The sequence below is a fragment of the Castor canadensis genome, chromosome 12 (genome assembly GCF_047511655.1).
Source record: "Castor canadensis chromosome 12, mCasCan1.hap1v2, whole genome shotgun sequence".
NCBI lineage: Eukaryota > Metazoa > Chordata > Mammalia > Rodentia > Castoridae > Castor > Castor canadensis.
In genome coordinates this window covers 96,949,007-96,971,898 of record NC_133397.1, presented here as the reverse complement: position 1 = coordinate 96,971,898, position 22,892 = coordinate 96,949,007, and the positions used below count along the sequence as shown (strand labels likewise).

The 22,892-nt window shown below is 42.6% G+C and overlaps 1 protein-coding gene across 5 annotated transcripts in view; it reads right to left on the bottom strand.

The window, feature by feature from the left end:
* Positions 1–22,892, bottom strand: part of Sh3rf3 (SH3 domain containing ring finger 3) — a 385,180-nt gene that overhangs the window by 327,335 nt on the left and 34,953 nt on the right. Inside the window, exon 1 of one of the 5 annotated variants that reach the window (XM_074050563.1) lies at positions 1,520–12,331. The exons of the other annotated variants lie outside the window; for them this stretch is intronic. The gene's annotated coding sequence lies outside the window, so the exon portion shown is untranslated. Of the gene's footprint in view, positions 1–1,519; positions 12,332–22,892 lie in introns of those variants that run through there. 5 annotated transcript variants of the gene reach the window in all.

The following is a 22,892-nucleotide window of genomic DNA, read 5'->3' as shown; positions in this document are numbered from 1 at the left end:
TATTTTAGTTCATCACGAGGTACTAATGTTAATTTCATAGTGTTCACAAATGTACCATGGTAACTGTGAGGTGTTAACATTAGAGGAGACTGGGTGATGGGTATTTGGGAATTCTGCATGGTGTTTTCAACTTTTTCATAAATCTAAAATATTCCACAATAACAAGTTCTTTTGAAAAAATGTGAAGCTGAAGTCCAACATGGAAAACAGATGGGCTGGCAGGGGCTGTCCCTCCACTACTGTCTCCCCACTACCCTGCCCAGTCACAGGGGTCTTTGCCAAGAAGAAAAAAATCCTGAAAAGTAAACAGGACTGGAGCTTTCTTGAAGTGGAATTACAGTGCACAGAGGACTCTGCCAACATGTCCCACTGCACAGCCGCATACCTCAGTCCTCTCATACCCGGGCACCTGGCCTGTGCCCTGAGGCCCGTATGACTGTGCTGCCAGCGCAAGGGGTGTGGGGGTGGGTAGAGAAGGAAAAGGTCACCTGATCCCAGAAAAGCCAGTCCACTGGCTGGCCAATAGCCTAGCAGTCCACTGGGAAATGAGTCCCTGGGCCAATCAGTCGATCCCCCTGGAAATGAAAATAGGCTGCCAGCCTGTAAGAGGATGAACCGCGAATCCTCACCGAGTCAGGCAAGGTTGGATGGTGGACAAGGAGAAGAGGCAGTGCGCCCATGGGAACAGAGGGAAGAGGGCAGCGTCAGGACAGATGAGGCCAGTCAGGGCTGGGAGGCTCTCCTGTGGTTCTTGCCCTCCTGACATCCAGTTGTCAGCTGTGCCTGGGTCCCCAGGCAGGGGAAATCTTAGAGTCAGCCCCTACTACTTGACAAATCTGAGTGAATCTGCTTCTTGCAACCAAAATAATCTTTAAAAAATATCTTTGAGTCAGAATGATACAGCCTCTGGCTTATGTAATAGTCCTACTGATTTTTTGCAGGGAGGAGGAGAGGGAGTTTTCTGTTTTTCTCCTACAAGGAACACTTGAAGGAGTAAGACCCTGTGATTAATGCAGGAGGACCTGGGCTCGTGATTAAGAGCTCCTGAGGTTCCCCACAGCCCTGGGCAAGTCCCCAAGATTCTGCTGCTTCCTCAACTGCAGGAACAGTCTGTGAGCAGCCCCAGAAAGCTTTTTTTATTTTTTTAACATCAGCCTCTTACTCTGCAGCTATCACCTCCAGAATCAGGATAAAAAAGGCTGCCTGTTGGATAGGAAGTAGAGCCTAATAATTCTCATTGTCTCAATTTCCACACAGCTGCAAGTTTTGTATTTCCCTGGCCAGAGGCACTGTACATTCCTACTCACTTCCTTTCAGCTGCCATGGAATTTTCCAGACCCTTCTGAAGTTCAATTAAAGAACTCAAATTTCACTGTACTTACAGACTCTCACTCTGGTTAAAAAACTATACAAGTCTGCGTGCACATGCACATGTATAGTATTATTATGGTCTAAAAGGAAAAAACCACATTTCTTAATTTCATAACTTCCAAACACACATGCAATGTTAGTATCTTACACCAAGACTATCTTCTTGTCCATAGCGGCTTCTTAGGAGGTTTCCATGAAGTCTTCGTTTAATTCATTTATTAATTCAGTGAATATGTATATATTCATTTCACTGTAACACAATTATTTTGCTCATTAAACATTTTGTGCTCCCAGGGACACCTATGAAATCTAATAAGGGGTTTCCAGAACTACACAACACGTCAATTAAAAATGTTAATTAGATTTAGGGGAACGGAATAAGAAATTTAACAAAGTGAATCCAGCAGGAGAAAGGAAAAGGAACAGATCACACAAGTCAACCAACAGTCTGCTTTGTTCTCCTACTGTGCACTCTTTTGAGTCTGAAAAATAGCAGATTTTAATCCAAAGATGTAGGGTCAAAAAGATGACATGAATAATACATAGCAATGTCAGGAATAATTCCTGACTAATATACTTAGAAAATATGAACTACCCAAATATAACAGCTCTAGAAAACCTGCTATAGAAGACCATTTAAGGCTCATAAAACAGAACAAAGAATAAATTAATATTCCTCTCTCAGAAAATTATACAGAAAATGTTCTGTATAATACAGGTTGTATTGTTCATTGGAGCCCTACATATTAGAATAAAGAACATTCATAAAAGAGCTCTAAATATTAAAGTAACAAGAAGGTAAACATGTGATAACTACATCCCTAAGAAATTACAGAAGATGATTTTACAATGTATGAAATGCATATGAAGGTATTTTGCCTGATAGAGCAGTGCCTCATGTTTTTCTCACCCAAAGAAAACTAGACTTCTAAGTGCAGCAGCACAGATTTGGTTAGATACAGGAGGGAAAAATGTTGTTGCTGTTTGGTGTGGGGGTTAGTATATGACTGTTTGGTTATACCTTAACATAGAAATGTACTTAGCACTTAGAAGAAAAGATGTAGATCTTTAGGTCTTCCAGTTTCCTGATTATGTTAGTTGCTTTGGGAGCTATCAAGACCAAGCAAATGAAACTCCTGATGCTCAAAACTTCCAATTCATAGTGAAATCCCACCTCAAGGGAGGAGGAAAGATTAAACAGACTTACTTGCTCTTGACCTATAAGTCATCAGGCAGTCAGCCGGACCAAATCAAACAAACTGCCTTGTCTAACAGGCTTTGATAGTTTTACATACATGTGAAATCTATAGAGGATCAAGTTGAAGGGAGTTCTTATCATTTTCCTCTAGCATACACTTGTATACATTTTTCAGAGTTTCTAGATACTTTTACTATACCAGCAGCGTCTTCATGACTACAAGTCACTACTAGACAACTACCATTTTTCCTGTATTTCCCACCTCACACACCTTGTTCTTCTTCTGGATCACTCTCTAACCTTGTGGGGATTGTGCACCCTCCAGGAGCAGCTGATGGCCACATTCCCCAGAAAAGTTAAACGTCAGCTTCCCATATGGTTTCCACGGATTATAGGGTTTCCAAGTTCATTCATCAACCCTCTAGTGAATCAAAAGCCCCAAATCTTAAAAATCCTGTCCCAAATTACTGCATACCTAATTAATTCATGCAATACTTGAATTAGGTATCACAAAGCTTTGTACAAATCTGTGCTCTCCCATTACTTGTATACTGGCTATTACCCTTTGAGTTCTCAATATTTAGCACTGTGCCATGCAAAAAAGCAGGCACCCAAGAAATGCCAGTGGACTGATGAGTTTTCACAACAAAACCAAAAGCAAAAACAAATAGGATATAAATACATGGATATAAATACAGAATATCATTTGGACCACATAGATCTTTCCTGCTTGCCTCTAATTTTCTCCAATGTATGTGATCCAGAAGTATTCTGATAAAATGTTCACAAAACTCTTAAGTGGAAAAGTCAGTGCTTATCCAATAAACAATTAAGATGCAGAACTAAAAGGCATATTTAAAAATACTACAGCTACAGGTTTAGTATTCTTTTTCAAATGTTTGGGACCAGAAGTGTTTCAGATGTTTCTGAATTTTGGAATATTTTGCCCATATATAATGAAATAACTGATTTGGAGACAGGACACAAGTCTAAACACAAAATCATTCATGTTTCATCTGCCCCTTATGCACAAAGCCTGGAGGCTATTTTATATAATATTATTAGTGTAACTGTGCTTTGACTGCCACCTGTCAAAATAGGTATAGAATTTTCCACTTGTGGTATCACGTCAGCTCTCAAAAGTTTTAAATTTTTCAGCATTTCTGATTTCATATTTTTGAGTAAGGGACTCAACCTGTACTGGCACAACAGCTTATATCTGGTAAAAGAAAAATGTATTACCCCATACTTCAGTTTATCTTTCTATGAGGCCTCTACTCACCTCTGCTTTCTGTTCATTCTACCTAAAAAAAGTGCCTTAGCCAAGGCAACCTAAAATACACCCATTCACTGATTATGGAGAACTATGCATAAAAATCAAGGATCTGCTCAGATCTCACTTTTATGTCAAAGCAACAGCTTCAACTTCAGATTGCTGCTCATGCAACTGAATAATCACAGCCCTAGGCCTGTTAAGGGGAGCTGTACACTCACCTTTGTTTGCTCTCAATAAATGACTTTTAAGTAATTGAACGGTCAGATGTACAAACCACCTGCCAATTCATGATGCTTCCTGGTTAAACAGGCAACTATGGAGCAATCCGCATTCCCTTTCAAGGCATGGAACTCCCCCAGTGTTTGTGTTTCAGTAAACTAACCCTCTATGTTTCCATAACACAGGATGAAATCAAAATAAAGTTATACAAAGATTAGACAGCTAGAGGGAAAAGGATAAAATGCAAGTGACACGGGAAGCAGAGAAGTGTCGTGGTTCACGGCTGCAATTGACCTCACTATTGACTTGACTCTGATTTCCAGTGAATAAGAAATACTGTAAACCAGTCCCAGACTTCATTAGAATTAATTCCAACCATGCCTATGAGGCAGAACTGAGTGCATCTCTTACTAACAAACCAAGATAGAGCTGGCTCTCAGTATCCACCGTGGACCGATTCTAGGACCACCACCACCACCAAAGATAACAAAATTTTCAGATGCTCAGGTTCTGTATATAAAATACCACAGTATTTGCATAGAACCTATGTATATCCTCCCATATACTTTAAATCATGTCTAGACTGCTTAAATGCTTAATACGGCATGCATAAACATTATATAAATGATTGTTCTCTATTTTTACAGAATGATGACAAGAAAAAAAAAGTTTGTACATGTTAGGTACTGAATCAGTCTTTAAAAACATTTCCTTTGTGCAGTAGGTTGAATGCATGGATGAGGACCCCCTGGATATGGACAGCTGACTATACTTTAAATATGGGTTTTTGTAGCTCTACTCAAAGGCCATTTGCGAAGCCTAAAGACAATTGGGCAATTTATTATTTTGGAAAGAGGTAGAAACCACTCTCTAAATATTCTGTATTTAAGACAACTGTAAGGAATGTCCCCATTAGATGACAACAATGTTGGACATGACCAAAGAACAACCCAAAATATGCTGAGAGAGAGAGGCAGAGAAAAACTACCAAGCCCCTCCCACTCCTGAGGCATGTGTACCAAGCCCTGCCTTCACTGGGTGTGACAGTGAGTCTCCAGACAATAATTGTTCACAATAGGATGAAATCTCAACTTTTCCCTCAAAAATGCTATTATGCCCCACCTTGATTCATGAAACCCATCTGGGAAAGATTATACATCTACTAACCATTCATCCTCTCAGTCCTCATCAGACATAGCAAGGTTTCTGCCATCTACACAAGAGTACCACTGCCACATGGACAGAACTGCAGATGCCATGAGATGTGGTAGAAAGACGGCAGGCTGTGATTCAGGGACCTTTCATCAATCTGACTGGGCCAGTGAAAGTGGCCCAGTGCCTGATTGCTGAGTATCAGCCCTACTCTGTCCCCCGCCATACACACTCCACCTATACATTGGAGGTATTCACAAGCAGCCGATATGCAACACTGTGAAGGAAAAAGTGAAGTAAAGAATATCTCGCGCCCTGACTGGTACACCAGTAATGTCCCCCTCAAAGGTTGGTTCTTTCACTTTTTGTCAAAACAAACCTATTGGAATGTTGGCATGCCAAGGAGCACTGAAACAATATAAATATGGCTACCACAGATAAAAGAGCGAGAAAAAAACAACACACAAAATTCCCCATCCCCAATGCCCTTCCCAGCCTATGTCCAACACCTATCTCTAGCCTCCCTTCCATCCATGCTACCTGATGCCCACACTTCCCAACATCCCCCTTTCCCACCATGCGATGCTTAAAAAACCCATCCTGTAAGAAAAATGCACTCTTGCCCCTCTCAGAGTGCTACTTCTGATGGCTGAGGATCCCTCTCAGGTCTTTCTTCCCAAAAAGGCCTGCTACTTGTGAAGGTTATAGGATTCTTTCTCAGAGTGTCTCTCTTTTTCCTTTCCTTAAGTGCCTCAATTATTTTCCCTCATTTTTCCTTTCAAAAGCAACATAGTTTTTCTCTTTGCCTGTTTCCCAGTCACAGATAACTGTACAATGTCCACCTTACTCTGAAATAGTGAAATGGCTGGGGAGGAGAAGGGCATCCAGGACTACCTTCATAGGCCCCATGATGTCCAGGAGCCTCTGGTTAGAATATTCTGCTTGACAGTATGGCCTTCCTATGCTCAGGGCACCTGGGACCACTGCACAGCAGAGAAGATTATGGAGATAACACAGGAGCTACCAACTAGACTGCACTGCCTCGCTATCCTCTGATACTTGGTCTAAATCAAGCTCAGAACTTGCTGCTGCTGTTGCTGGCCTCAGTACCCAGGGCTCATGGCATGTACCAGACATCTGCTTTATAGGGCATAAGAATTGGCTCACACCAGATTCCACATTCTTCATGAGAACATTCCAGATGGAGCAGCACAAGGAAAGAGCTGAGTCTGAGTATTTGCTTCCAAGGATGACAGGAGCTTTCCAGCCCATTGCACACCTGTGGTCAGAGCCAACCTGAGACCACAAGAGCTGTCTCAGGATTTCTGAAGAGCAGGGTTCCCACTCTGAAATTTACGGTCCTGTCACAGGTCTCCAGGAGGGAGTCTTAAGGTGGTCAACAAAGGACCAGAAAGTAACCACCTCAGGCTTCTCGGTATGTGGTCTCTGTTGTGAGCCCAATCTGCTGCCACAGCCAAGAGGAGAATTTGCCAGCCCTGATCTTTAATACTGTCTATGGATGTGGCCTTAACTGTAGGGGAAATGAAGAACTGAGGTATTCATCCACATTATCCCAACCCAGAACAACACACCTGTATCTGAGCCTGTCACATCTCCAACACCATGTCAGTGTGGTTTGGTTGAACATGGATTCAATGAGAGAGCCCAGGCTGTCATCTCCCCTTGACATTACGGTCTTCAAGACTTCTCAGTTCTAAGAACTGCAAAAGAATTCTAAGAACCGTGACTAAGCCTGTATTCAATTTCCATGAAGAAAGAAAAAAAATGATTCTAAAGCCCTGGAAAACTGGAAATTTTTAAAATCTGAATAAAAATATATGTGTATATGCTCATTGTGAACTTAGTTTCTAAACATTTTTGAAAAGGACAGTAAAATTTTCCCTTAAATCCCACCATCAAGCAATGACCTATTTGGCATGTTGGTGAAGTCCTGCTAACATCTATGTAAAGACAAGCACAATATCACATACAACACATGCTGTGGTCACACAGTTACCTGGCACACAACAATGATACCCATAGAGAAGCAATCACCTTGAACCTGCATATTCATTTTGGAAAAGAAATACAAGACTCAACAAAGGCCATAACCATCTACAAAACACACTAGCTGAGGTCTAGTGCTGGGACTGGAAGCCAGGAGACCATTTCCTTAACCCACACAGGGTTTGGTTTTAGTCAGGGTACAATCCAGCCTCACAGCCAAAGCCCAGCATGGAAGGCTGTGCCTCACCACCTCAAGGAAAAGAGAGGAAAATGAAGAGCCCAGTAGACAGGATGGCTTTATCAGATTCCAAACAGCTGCCACCCTGCCATGGGCTCCAGCAAGGGGGGTAGCTGATTATCAACTTATGTGAAATAACATAGTTGAAAAGGGAAGGAAGAAGGGAGGAATGGAAATCACACAAAGGTCATTTTTCACTCATAACTCCAAGAGGATGAAAGCTTGATAACTCAATATTTTTAATACTTTTATGTTACAAGCACTGTAACAGGAAAGGAAACCAGCCATAGCCAGGCAGCCAGGAGAGTGAGCAAAGTGGAGGATAAAGAAGATATGTCCCACTGCTCTGCTCATTTTAGATCTGAAAGTTGTTGAGAGGTGCTTCTCAGGAACATATGTGTCCAGCACTGGGTCAAGGAGTGGCTGTTGTATAATGGGCTCCTCCCCACAAATATGTCTGGTAACTTGATGCCTTAGAGACTGTGTTCCAGAGACTTGACTGCCTAGGAACCCTGCATCTTGGAACTGACAGATCACTCACCAGTGCATTCCAGATGGTTCTGTCAGAGAACATTCTAACCATTCTGCCTCAGGCCACTTTCTCAAATGGGAAATGATGAACATATCAGGCTTTCCCTCCCACTCCAAAGCAAGCTACCAAAGGGCCCTGATGAAGCCCATGGTGCTCCACACTGCCTTCTAGGAAACAGGGGCTACCCCCACGAAAATTATGTTGGAAATTTCACCACAGCCCAGTGAAGGAGTGAGGGCCCAGCTCTGTGCACATTCATGTACTAACTGGCATACACTTTCAAAAGTGAATGTATATAAAGTGAATAGGGTGTCTTCATTCCCTGAAAGAAATGCCAGGTGGAACAAGCATGGCTCTCTGTTCTCCCCCTGTGGACAGCAGAGCCTCAGCCTATGGCACTGTGAGGCCATGTCATGCTAGCAGGCTATACTCTGGAAGGCATTAAGGGGACCAACCCTCCCATCTCAAGACCCAGACTAAATAAGCAAGAGAGCCGGATTCCACTCCCCGGCAGGAAACGTCTCCAGTGCAGCTCTGCACAGACTGGAGCACGAGAAGGAAATGGCCCCACATACTCTGTGTTCTTGTGTACTTTACTATCACGCCATGAAATGAGTCCTAACTCACAGTGCTGTGTACCCAAGCAGCCAGCGTCCTCAGAAGAAATAAAGAGGCAATTCATGGTATGGAGGAAATCATTTTTGGTAAGAGGAGTATTTCAAGTCAATATACATCTAGCTTTCTCTAAGCACACATGGTAACTAACAGCAAATCGCTATCAGTTTGTAGGAAGATGACAAAAACTTTGAGTTTTTAACAGACTGTAGACAAGACACAGATGTGGCAAGGAAATGAGGATATTCAGCCAGACAAATACATGTATACCCAAAAAAAATCTAGTAAAGCTGTTAAACTCCATAGATTACTAAGTAAAGATAAGTCAGACAGCAAGTAAGCTACAAAACTAGCAGTTCCACAAACCAACCCAGGACATGGATACCCTCTCCAAGGGCCTGACTCCTGGCTTCAAGGTGCTTTGCTCATGGGTGCACCAGCCCTCCAGGCCCAGTGCTCCAGGAAAGCACAGGCAGGCTAGTTGGCTGTACAACAGAGCACTGGCCAAGTGTAGGCTCCCTTCAGGCATGGGCTGCTATTTGAGGAGAGAATTCATCCATCCTCTTTGAACTGAGGAAGGTGACCCCAAGTGTCTGTCCTTGGGGAAGAACATACCATCTGCCCCCACTTAGAAATTCTGCCTTGTGCAACTGAATGCCAGTTTTAACCCAGGGCCTAGCAGTGTCGGTGCCGGCCAATATTTGTTTAATATTGTCTAACAAATATGACCTCACATCTAGATCAGGAAAATAACAGATAAGGAAAGAGAGCCAGTGATATAGCAGGTACATGTAAAACCATAACATTCTAGAACAACTTATATATTAAAACAAACAAAAAACAAAACAAAAACTTGCAAAGATGTGGGAACTACAGTTTCTGGTAAAGTATTTTCACCAAAATGTCATAGTTATCAAAACTATAACAGCTATGGGCATCACAACAAATTCAACAGAAGGGGAGTTGCTCTTGACCAAAAGGTTTTCAGTTTGAGCAGCCACATGTCCATGGCTGTGTAACTCAGCCATGGACATTCTGCTACAGGATAAAAACTAAACACATCAGCACATGGGATCTAGAGTCAGCTTTTACATACAGCTATTTAATGTTAAAATCATTCCAAAGCCCTTCTAGGTGGTCAAAACATACTTTAACCACTTTAACAGCTTTATTAATACATTATAAATGTCACCTAATCTAGAAGTGATTTTGCCTTGTTATTCTAACAAAATAACTAGGGAGACAGTTAAAAATGACTAGTTGTTCTTGTGCCATCACCCAGGTGATCACAGAGCAACTTCTTCATCCTGCCTCCTTCTACCCACCTTCCTCCCTAGGAACACAGATACATAACTGACTCTGCACATACACAACTGGGAGGTCTGCTTATGTTTTCAAACATGTAGTGTCTTCCTTAATCTAAAATATTTTGGGTTTTTTAACAAAAAATCCACCTCTAAAAAATCTGGTCTTATGCTGGAGCTCAAAGAATTTTAATGACCAAGACAGTCATGGATTTGTAAGATCACTATCAACCTAACAGCTGGATCAAGGAGTCATTCTAGGCAGCATTACAGTCCAGATATGCTGTGAGCCATCTGGATATCCTGTGCTACACTGTCAAAGGAGCTCTCCTAACCTGCCACCTCCTAGGATCATTAGCTCTCAGTTACTATGGTTTAATGAATATCCCATAAAGGCCAATTCATATGTTAAAGGCTTGGTCCCCACTTAGTTCCATTGGGAGATAGTGGGATCTTTAAGAAGTGGGCCTAGTGGTAGGAAGTTAGGTCCCTGGGGTGGGTATGCCCTTGGGACACCAGCCCCTTCCTCTATCTCTTTGCTTCCCAGCTTTTCACCACTCACTCCTGTCATGATATGCTGCCTCACCACAAGCCCAAAAGCAATAAGGCCAACCAACTTTGGACTAGAACTTCCATAGTTGAGTTTATTGGTGTAAGCCAAAGAGGAAAGAAGAAGCTGATCTGTTTCAGGATTTATTACAGCAATGGAAAGCTGACTAACACACCAGCATAGTCCAAAATCAACCGTGGGCAGCCACTAGACATCAGAAGGAGACAAAAAGGAAATGTAAGGATTCATCATAAGCAGTTCCCCCTGGACAGAGATCGCCTCTCCCTTCTGTCCTGAGCCCAGGAATCTAGTCAACATGGCAAAGGCTTGCCATGAGAAATCATTGTATTCTCCTATTCATCCCACTCCTCAAAGGCAAACTCTAGTCAAAGGCAACACTGCTGAGTTCACCCACCAAAGAGCCAGAATTAAAACAAGAACAAAAATGTTGTTTCCAAATAGACCCTCCAGCAGATGGTGAAAACATGTAGTTCTGATCCCCCCTGAGAAAAGCTCTGAATTGGTAACCCAACCCAGGGATGTAACGTTTGTAAATTAGAGTCTTCATCACTGCATTGACCCCAGCGAGCAGTCATTGTAAGTCTAACAAGGAGGTACTCAAAGCATAACCAAAGCCTGTTATGGGTTTGTGAGATGACATCATTTTAGTGAGTGGAAGTCCCACGGAGACTGCACACAGAACAGGCTTCCCTCCCAAACCACACTGCAGAGGGACCCCTTTCATTATATCTTCAGTGCTCTAAGAAATGCTTCTGTGCTAGATGCAAGAGGTGCAATAATAACAAAGCTTATAGTCAAGAAGAGGAGTTGGACAGTGAACAAAACCAATGCACAGTGACGGCCCTTAGAGGATGTTCACAGTAAAATAGGAGAGAAAAAAGTTAGGCAGTCAGCTCTCCTAGGCTGGGAGTCACTGCCACTGATAACTTTTTTACCAGGCTATACACCTTCAAGTCACCCCACCATCAAGTCTCCCCAATATCCTTAAATGTGGCCCAAATATCAGAGAGAGCTAATGATTCAAGTCATGGTCTGGCTATAAATGCTGAGAAGCCATCTTGTTGTAAAGTCTCAACCAAGTCTCCTCCCCTGTGAGGTCTCCTAAGTAGCTGAAAAATAGGTAAATGTGTTGGTCTAAAGCTGCCACTTTTCTCCCCCTCCACTTTTTTTTTCTTTTAATAAAGGCTACACTGGCTCTAGAAAAAAATGGAAGAATAAAATCCTATATATCTGGAGCAATACCATAAGGAATACATAAGAACTACTCCTGAGCCCATTCTGTTATTAATTCAACTTCTGGGTTCCTGCTGGCCTCCATGGGATGCCCATGGGAAGCTGATGCATTGTTCACATGCTGGAGTCTAGAGCAAGGGGGACAGGAATTTGACAAGAAGGTAGATTTAAGGATGCATCAGGCTACACATACATAAAGAGTTCTATACTTTTAATGTAGTAAGCCTTAAGCATAACTTACAACTAAAAATAACTCTTTAAAAATCATATATGGATAGACCTTTCAAGATGGTGATGGAGACAGAGCCAAAGACCTCCTGAGCTCCTGAACTAGAGACCCTGCCAAGAAGCTGGAGACACACCTGGCTGAGGTAAAGCACCAGGGAGAGCCAAAAACACGGCACTCTAAACCCTTAGATCATGGAAGCCTTCTCCATGCCACCATCTAATAAAAGAACAGCTGGCCTGCCAAATCCCCGCCCCACTCCGTAGGCCTGCAGAGCTGCTGCTCCATTCTGCCGGGCTTTCCACCCCTTTGGCTGAGCCAGGCCACAGCCCCGCGCCAGACCCACGGCAGGGCGGATCCACACACCACCTGGATATGCGCCCCTCAGCAGTGCCTGCCTCCAGCCCCAAACCACACCCACACTACTCCGAGATACCCGCCCCTCCGATCTGCCGCCAGATCCAAGACCACCAGGATTCCCACACCCAGCTGCGCTAGACCCCAGCTCAGAGCTGGTCCCACAGCTCGCCAGGACACCCGCCCCCAGCCCACCGCCCTTCAGGCCCTGTTGAGCCCCAGCTACACATGGGACGACTGGATCCCCGCCCCTCAGACTCCCCTGCCCATCAGGCCCTGCTGGGCTCCAGCTCCTTGTGGAAGGACTGGAGCCCCGCCCCACCAGCCTGGGCGAAAGACAGCCGCATCCACCAGCCCACCAGGAACCCTGCCCCTCGGGTGGAGCTGACCCCAGCTCTACAGGCTTTCCAGATAACCGCTCCACCAGGCTCCTGCTCGGGCCACCACTAGAAGGCTCCAAGCGTGCCTAAGAGACACACAGACTGGACTGGACACTAAAGAAGTAAAAACAACTAAGCCTCCAATCCTACTGTTCCAGAACTGGTGATTTTATTTTTCTTTTTCTCCCTTCTTTAAGGGTTTGGCAGCCTGGTTTGCTGTTTGATCACCCACCATCTCTCCCGTTTTTTTTTTTTTTTCTTTTTTTCCTCTCTTCTCTCTTCCTTTTATCTCTCCTTCTTTTTCTCTTTTTTATCCTTCTCTCACGATTTTGTTAGTATTAATATTGTAACCCAGCTAATACTAAATTACACATAGTCCAGGGACAGAAAAGGTACCTAGTGGAAATATGGGAAGAAGAAAAAGGGATGGAAACCATTCTCCACCCAAAATAAAGTAGTATGGGATTTAGAGTGAAATGAAGAAAATGGATATCCAGATCCGGACTCCAACAAAACAAAGATAAACTATACCAAGAAACCCAAAGAAGATCACAAGAATACCCTAAAAGAAGAAATTCTACAAGTAATTAATGAGAATTTCATAGAGATGCTACTAGACATGGTCAACCAAAATATACAGGAGGCACTCAAGAAATTCCAACACAACAAAACTAAGGAATATGAGAAAACACAGAAACAAATAAATGAAATCATAGGAACCCTAAACAAACACCAAACTCAAACAAAGATCACCATAAACAGAGAGACAAATGAATTAAGGGCAAAAATTGACAATATTAAAGAAGTAACCCACGATACGGAAAACCTCAGAAAAAAGAATGAAACAGAAATATGAAAAAAAATGGAAGGCCATTCCAGCAGAATATAACAAACAGAAGACAGAATCTCAGAACTTGAAGATGAAATGGTAATTAAAGGAAAAACTGAAGAACTATTAGTTAAACAACTCAAGACCTGTGAAAAGAAAATACAAGATCTCACCGACTCCATCAAAAAACCAAACATGAGAATCGTTAGCATTGAAGAAGGAGAAGAGGTGCAAGCAAAAGGAATGCATAATATACTCAACAAAATAATAACAGAAAATTTCCCAAATCTAGAGAAAATTATGCCCATTCAGGTACAGGAAGCCTCCAGAACACGGAACAGACCTGACCAAAACAGAACTACCCCACAACATACTGTCATTAAAACAACAAGTACAGAGACTAGAGAAAGAATATTGAAGGCTGTGAGAGAGAAAAAACTAATTACAAAGGTAAACCCATCAAAATCACAGCAGACTTCTCAACAGAAACATTAAAAGCAAGAAGAGCATGGGGTAAGATCTTCCAAGCACTGAATGAAAATAACTTCAATCCTAGGATACTCTACCCAGCAAAACTATCATTCAAAATAGATGGAACAATAAAAGTCTTCCATGATAAGCAGAAATTAAAACAATATGTGACCACAAAGCCACACAAAAATTCTCCAAGGAATTCTGCACACAGATAATGAAAGCAAAAAAAACCATGAAAGGGCAGGTAATACCAAACCACAGGAGAAGAAAAGGCAAGAAAGTAAAGAGTAACATTGATTCAGCTATACATAATCAAACTCTTAATCAACAAAGACAACTACATGACAGGGATCACCACATATTTATCAATACTAATGCTAAATGTTAATGGACTAAATTCCCCCATCAAAAGTTACTGAGTGGCAAACTGTATTAAAAAGGAAGATCCAACAATCTGCTGCCTACAGGAGACCCACCTCATCAACAGAAATAAGCACTGTCTGAGAGTGAAAGGCTGGAAGAAGATTTACCAAGCCAATGGTCCCCAAAAACAGGCAGGGGTAGCAATACTTATCTTTGACAAAGTAGACTTCAAACCTACATTGATCAAACAAGATAAAGAAAGACACTCCATACTAATAAAAGGGGAAATAGACCAAAAGGAAATAATAATCATCAATCTATATGCACCCAATGTCAATGCACCCAGTTTCATCAAACATACTCTGAAGGACCTAAAAACATATATATACTCCAAAACAACGGTAGTGGGAGACTTTAATACTCTGCAATCACCAATAGATAGGTCATCCAAACAAAAAAAAATCAATAAAGAAATTCTAGAACTAAATCACACCATAGATCAAATGGACCTAGTTGATGTCTACAGAATATTTCATCCAACTTTTGCACAATGCACATTCTTCTCAGCAGCCCATGGAACCTTCTCCAAAATTGATCATATCTTAGGGCACAAACCAAGCCTCAGTAAATATAAGAAAACAGAAATAATCCCGTGCATTCTATCTGACCACAATGCACTAAAACTAGAAATCAACAACAAAAACAGCAGTAAAAAACATGCAAACAATTGGAAGCTGAACAGCACACTGCTCAATGACGAATGGGTCATCGATGAAATGAAAGAGGAAATTAAAAGGTTCCTGAAAGTTAATGAAAATGAAAACACAACCTACCAGAACATATGGGACACAGCAAAGGCAGTCCTAAGAGGAAAGTTTATAGCCATGAGTGCATATATTAAAAGGACAGAAAGAGCTCAAACCAATGACCTAATACTATAGTTCAAACTCCTAGAAAAATAAGAACAAGCAAATCCCAAAACAAATAGAAACAATTAAAATAAGGGCTGAAATCAATGAAATAGAAACAAAAAAAAAACCATACAAAGAATTAATGAAACAAAAAGCTGGTTCTTTGAAAAAAATAGTAAGATTGACAGACCCCTAGCAAGCCTGACTAAAATGAGGAGAGAAAAAACCCAAATTGTAAAATCAGAAATGCAAAAGGGTAGATAAGCACAAACCACAAACATCATGAAGAAATGCTCACCATCTCTAGCCATAAAGGAAATGCAAATCAAAACCACATGAAGATTCCATCTCACCCGTTAGAATAGCTATCATCAAAAACACCACCAACAGGCTGGTGGAGTGGCTCGAGTAGTAGAGCGCCTGCCTAGCAAGTGTGAGGCCCTGAGTTCAAACCCCAGTGCCGTAAAAAAAAAAAAAAAAAAAAAAAAAAACAGCCACCACCAGCAACATGTGTTGGCGAGGATGCGGGGAAAAAGGAACCCTAATCTACTGCTGGTGGGAATGCAAGCTGGTACAACCACTCTGGAAAAAAATTTGGAGACTTCTTAAAAATCTAAACATAGACCTGCCATATGGTCCAGCAATCCCACTCCTGGGGATATACCCAAAGGAATGCAACACAGGTTACTCCAAAGGCATGTTTATTGCAGCACTATTCACAATAGCCAAGTTATGAAAACAACCAAGATGCCCCACTATTGATGAATGGGTCAAGAAAATGTGGTACTTATACACAATGGAATTTTACTCAACCATGAAGAAGAATGAAATCTTATCATTTGCAGGTAAATGGATGGAACTAGAGAACATCATTCTGAGCAAGGTCAGCCAGGCTCAGAAGACCAAAAATCGTATGCTCTCCCTCATATGCGGACTTTAGCTCTAGGGCAAATGCAGCAATGTGGTTGGACTGGGATCACCTGATAAGCGGAGAGCACATATGTGTGATATAGAAATAGATAGAAAACCCAAAACATGAAAGCATTTGATGTCCCCAGTCCAGAGGAGATAACAGAGAAACCTTAAAGCTACAGCAGTTATCATGAGAAGGGGATCAGTAACCAGGGTAAAGATCAGTTAGAGATGAATCAACATGGGTCATAACACATGTACATGAAAGCAATGCTAGGAATATTTCTGTATAGCTATCCTCAACTCAACTAGCAAAAACACTTTGTCTTCCTTATTATGCTTGTCTCTTTTCTTCAACAAACTAGTGATAAAGGCAGAACAGGACCTGCCTGGAACTGAGGAGGGAAGGGGGGAAAGAGTGGGGAAGGGGGCAGGCAGAGAAATGACCCAAACAATGTATACACATGTGAATAAATGAATAGTAAAACAAAAATAAAATTAATCATATATGAAAGGACATAGTTTTCTAGGTAGGTATAAGTGTAGTTTTATACATATACCTTTAGTGGATAAAGGTTGAACATCCCTAAGTGAAAACTCAAAATCTGAAATGCTCAAAAGTCTAAAACTGAGGGCAGACATGATATGATGTCACAAGTGGAAAATTTCATACCTGACTTTATACTATGGGTTACAGTAAAACTCAGGTGCACTAAAAATATTGTATAAAATTATCTTCAGGCTATGTGTCATGTATATAAAACATAAATCTCATATTTAGACTTCAGTTCCACCCCAAGATACCTCATTTATGTGTATGCAAATATTGCAAAATCCAAAAATCCAAAACCTGAACACCTCTGGTCTCAAGCATTTCAGATAAGGGATGCTCAACATGTATAGTTAAAAACTGAAGCTAGATACCAGACCCATAGCACTTATCAGTAAGTAAAGAAAGAGATTTTACCTTCTCATTCCATATAGCTTTGAAGAACTTAAGGTCTTTTTTTAATTTTCTATTTCTTCTATTGCTTCTGCTCAAGACTTCCCTTCACTCCCTCACTGTAATTCTCTCAAAGTATTTTCCTTGAGTAAAACTTTCTTGACAGAGCTTTTCTTTCAGTTCTGCTATAACTCTGCTATGGCTTGGCCAGTGACAGTGTCTAAGCATATATGTACATGGACAAGTTGGGGGGCCCCTTCCCTGTCATGGTCAGAATCTGCACCACTTCTAGTATCTGACCTATCCCAAGCTTTGCCTTTATCCTTGCTCTCAAAGGTGCCCAAGCTTGCCAGTGCACCTCACAAGAGTATTCACCTACAAAATAAGAACAACACTGGAAGGAGGGGAAATGGATAACCCAAAAGTGGGGGAAAAAATAAGAAAGAGAGGCAAAGCTAAAGATAGATACTAAAACAAAGCACAAGAGACTGTCCATTTCTCAAACACTCAGTTCCATGTGAAAGCATTTAATGTCTAGTTTGAGTCACAGATACACTAAAATATTCTAAATAATCTTGCTTATTGTCCTCCTAAAAGAACAGACTCTTTGAGGGGAGAGCCCAGGCAGGAGACACTCTGGCTTTCAGGGTCACTGGGCCATGGGAGGCCTGCTGGTGGGCTCCAAGTGAAAGCCCCACCTCACTGCCAGTCACTGTGCACAGTGGCTGCCATAAGGTCAATTGGCAGCATTTCTTCTGTCAAGGACCAAAAAATACACCTTCTTGACTTTGTGGGCCTCAGAGTCCTGTCTGTCACTATTACAAACTCCGTGTAGATGGTGTGCATATGTGTGGGTGTAGCTGTGTCCCAGCTACTACTGCCGTAGTTGGCCAACCCATCTAAAGGCTTTCTCTCATGCTCCTGCCACCAAATTGCTTTCTTCTAGCACAGGTGATTGGAACTCTGAGCGAGCACACTGTTCTCAAGTTCCCAACTGCCCCTGTCAGGCAATGGCATCTGCCAGCATTTTTGATGTGGGGCAGGAAGGAGGAGGTGTGAGAAAAGTTTGTGTGGCCCTATACCAACTGTCAACATGAGTGACAAATGTTTTTCTTTTTCTTTATTTTTTGGTGGTACAGGGTTTGAACTTAGGGCTTCATGGTTGCTAGGCAGAATTGTTTTATTTTAAAAAAGAAAAACTGTTATAACCTATCCTAACTCTTCAGTTATGGGAGCTGACTATTATCATCCCATCATCATCAGTAAACTCCTTTAAAACCTTAAAGGGTTCCAAATCTGGTAAGAATCCAGTGGGAAAGGTGAACTGTGTCCCAACACAGTGGGTGCTGCAGTGAGCTGTTTCCAGCTAGCCAGGCATACCCTTAACTTTCAGATGTTTTGCCAGCTGCCAGACATCAACTTTGTAGCCAAAAATCAACCAGATGAGTATATTTATACCTTAGAAAGTGGCAACACCAGCAAACTAGAGCTGGATCTCTCAGAGGTCCAGCACTTGAACCTTTGGCAGCCACCTCTGCCTGGCAGAGTCCTTCTTGGAAGAGAACTTGAATGAGTAGAAGAGTGAACATTAGCCATAAATCAGGAAACAGCCTAGTTTGGCCAGAGAGTCAACAGAAAAAATATAAAATAAAAAGAAGGGCATGAGAGTAGTGCCAGACCAAGAAAATCGCCTTGAAGATTTAACATAATGGAGAGAATAGCAGACTCCTGTCCCGGAAACGAGGGTTTTACCTTAGAGGTAAATACATAAACACAAAGACCATGTAGAATCTCAATTTATTGAACCCAGAGAGGATATGGGGGTAGGGAAGAACATTAAGAAGTAAAAATATATCCAGATCGTGACACTAAAATCAGCCTTATTTCCATTATCAGATGCTAAGTGCATTTTTTATTCATATTTGGTCCAACCACAAATAGACCAGAGAGATCATAAAAACCACATTGTCTGGGGAAAGCAGAGTGATTACTAAGATGTTTCATTCTTACACTGAGCTGCTGAGAGTACCCAGCACTGTGCTATTGGTTACTCATCATGGGGTCTGGAATTCTAAGCTTAAAACTTTAGTTCTTGGTAAAGCTACTGAGCCCCAGCCTTCCCTTTGATGGCCCTTAAATGTTCACCTACAATTTCCTTTCTTCCAACACTGTAATCATGTTTCACTGAACAAAAAACCAAGAATAGTGCCCTATAGTCAACACACCACACTCTAAAAATAACACTGTTGAGAAGCAGCTGTGCACAAGTTCCTTCTCCTGCTTCCAGGTGAGCCATTCAGCCTCCTGGCTGGTGCCTGTGATTCTACAGCTCAAGGTAAACAGGGTTCCCTGGTGAGTCTGCCCTCCAGCCTGCTATTTGGTAGGACCGGTACATCAAGCCCTGCTGATCACTATAAATATTCTGGAGAGTGGGACTCCAAATCAAAGCAGCCAGAGGTGTGGGGTGACAGTTTCAACCACTCTAAAAGTAGCAGCCCAGGAACTCTTTTGCATGTTAATGAAGAGGCAGCTTTTTCTGGTCATTATCTGTAGTCTTGGACCCTTGGTATCCACTGCAAAAGGACCGAGTCATTCTTCTCCCTGTTAAAGGGCTGGGGGAGCCATAAGAGGCAGAAATGAGAGAGGCCCTAGCTTTGTGAGCCAGAGCAACTTCTTGCACCATTTCATTTATACACACATTGCAGGATTTTTAACAGCCCCACTGAGATGTTTATGTTTGCCTTTTAGTAAGACTTTCTAAGGAGGCATGCCTCAGTATCCACACAAAAGGCAAGCTCCTGGAACCAACCCTGGGTCTCTCCATAATTGACTCTAAAGCCAAAACATTTGTAGAAGAGAATAAGCAGGTGTCCAACCTCAGCAATCAGCTCCTATCTTTGTCAGCCAGCAGGATTCCTGAGTCAGAACCCACCATCAGTCCTTCTGTCCTTTAAGGACATGCCCAAGCAGCAGGCTGGAGGGGGCACAGCTCTTACAGGCATCTTCTATATACTGAGCACCTTCTGATATGGGTGATACAAATACCTAGCACTCTATCACCTGGTGACTGACAAACAATGCTGGGTACCCAGCCTTCTCCTCCAAGGAAGAATTATGCTACCACTGGACAGAAAGGAAACCCAGGCTCTGGAGGCTGCACCTCACCCAGCAGATACATAGCAGATTCACAAGCCTTATTGGTTCCACCTTGTCTTCTTGTCAGTGTCCTAAATGGAACTAAGCCCACACTGCAAACTCATGCCTGACTTGAAAAGTCACCTCTCAAATGCCCCTGAGATTTAGCTGCTCCTTGGCCAAAAGAACCTTCTCACTGGAACAGTCCATGATTTTGTGCCCAGAAGCCAACAGACACACCAGTAATCCTGTCACTTCTCCTCTAAGTGAACAGTCAATTTCTTTGTGATCACAAACAACCAGGTCTCTCCATCCCTCTATAAGTTCACACCCAAGTCAGAGCCCAGGTTCAGTCCTCCTAGCCCCTGCCTCTCCAACCTCTCCCATATTCCTTAAGCCCACCTCTGGGCTGTGAATTTCTTCACCTCTCACCTGCTAGCAGTGCTGCAGGTGACCATGTGCAGTCCTGATGCCTCCACCCTGCCTTGCCTGCTGAGGATGGACATGACTGCCAAACAAAAATCTCCCAGCCTCTCACCTAGCCCAGGCCACAGTGCACACTGGCAGCCTCCAGACCTACTTTCCACAGTGGGAGCAAACAGCCCCCACAGCCAGAGACTTGTGTTTGAACCTAGCTCCCACTGGGAAACAGGACTCACAAATAAGCTCATCATGTAATTACAGCAAAGATCAAACTCAGTAAAACCTGAGAAGCACAGACCCAGAGTCCAGCCCACAGAGGCATTCCACTCAAGGTCTTATAAGAGGAACCCTCAGCCATCATCCTCACCACAGAGTCCCACCACATCACCTCTTCTCTGAGGGTACGGGGCTGCATCCACCAGCAACTTTGTTTTCATTTCTAAGTTTAGCACTGCCCCTACTTTAGGGACACAAAAAGCAGCACCCAGCAAAGTACAGGCTTCTCCCGAGGAAGCCCTCTCTGGCCTGTTTCTGGGCAGCAACCCTATGCTTTTCTGTCACTACACTGATCACCCTCCTTGGCAGGCCATTCATCCTGAAAGACCCTCAGCTCTTAGAAGGCAGAGATGTGATTTCTAAGTGTCACCTGGCCCAGGTGGGTTCTGGCACACATCCAAAAATCAATTGATAATGTCATAAAATACAACTGGGTTTCTCAATGATATTCAGTATGTGACTTCCTGTAGGCTTCCTCTGTTAAGCAAGAAAACCTAATACAAAACAAGTTTGATTCTTCACCAATTAAAGTCTACAGTAATAAAGGAGAAGTACATTTAACCCATGCCCTGGCCTCCAGCCCTCACAGTTCCCACGGCCCTTCTGCATGCATGTACCCTCAACACTGAGGCTAGGCATGAAAAGCACACCTCCTCAGCAGGATGAGAAACTGAGGCACAGAAGTGGTTTCAAGAGGAGAGATGGATGAGTCCTGTGCCTGGACAGCTCCCTTCCAGGAAGGTAGGAGCTCAAGGATAAGCTGATGTGGCTCAGGCCTGGCTCTGCCAAAAGAAGCTGAGGCACAGCCAGTCAATTTGTTTTAAGGATGAACCAAGATTTTATGCGTAAAGTACTTGGAGAGGAGCTGCACAAAGTGAGTACTTAGCAAAGGTTTAATTACTAGAAAAGATTGTTACAAAGAAAGCCAGCCCAGTATAGGGGTCCCAAGTCCCCAGGTAAATATCCTCAGCCAATAATGTTATCTGATAACATTACAACACTCTGGGAAATCAAGTTGAAGAGATCTCATTCTTTGAGAACATTCTGTGGTGCCACAAGCACAAAGCCATCAGCGCTTACCAAGTCCCCAGGAGTTCTTCCCAGGGTCAAAATATGCAGATCCTTCAAAGTGGAAACAAGCTGAGGTCATATTAACCTGTGCAAGATTTCAGGGAAAATAAAACTTTTATTAACCTTTACATGGTAGTCTTTAAATAAGAGATAGTATTTGAATTAGAAAGAAAATATTAAGTGTCTCCATTAGTCACTGAGTCGAAACTGCATACTGTCTCCTCAGCCTCCATTCTTTGAAGAACTAGCTTTATGTTCCTAGTCAGGTGAGTGTGGCCTGCATTTCTACCCTGTGACAATAGCCCTTCACATCATTCTTTTTTCAACTTAAAATCTATCCCTTAGTGTTTTCCTCTCCCCTAAAGCACTCAAAGGTCAGGAACAAACACCCAGAGGAGACCTCCTTCCCAGAAAGATCATCACCTGAGACAGCACAGCAGGTGAAGATGAGGGCCACCTGGAAATACAAAGCTATAGGTAAGAACTTGACCTCCTGTGGGAAGAGCACATGAGCCAACTTCAGTGCCCCTATCCATCCCTCCACAATTTCATCTCACACCCTGGGCCAGGTTTACTGAGGTAATGAGCTCAGGTGAACTGCAAATCAGAGAAGGAAGAAATTGGGAAGACAGCTAGTTGTTACATTTTGAAAAGTGACAGCCAAGGTGAAGAGGGGAGCTAGGCCTCTAGTAATACGGGCTATTTCCTGCCAGAGCAAAACAGTCACACAGAGGGTCCCTGGACATTGCCAAATCATAGCAGGCTCCTTAAAAGGCCTGCAGAACGACCCTGAGTCACTGCAATAGTCCATTTTTTTGGTTGTTATAAGAAAATAAGTAAAGCTGGGTAGTTACAAAGAAAAAAGGTTTATTTTGA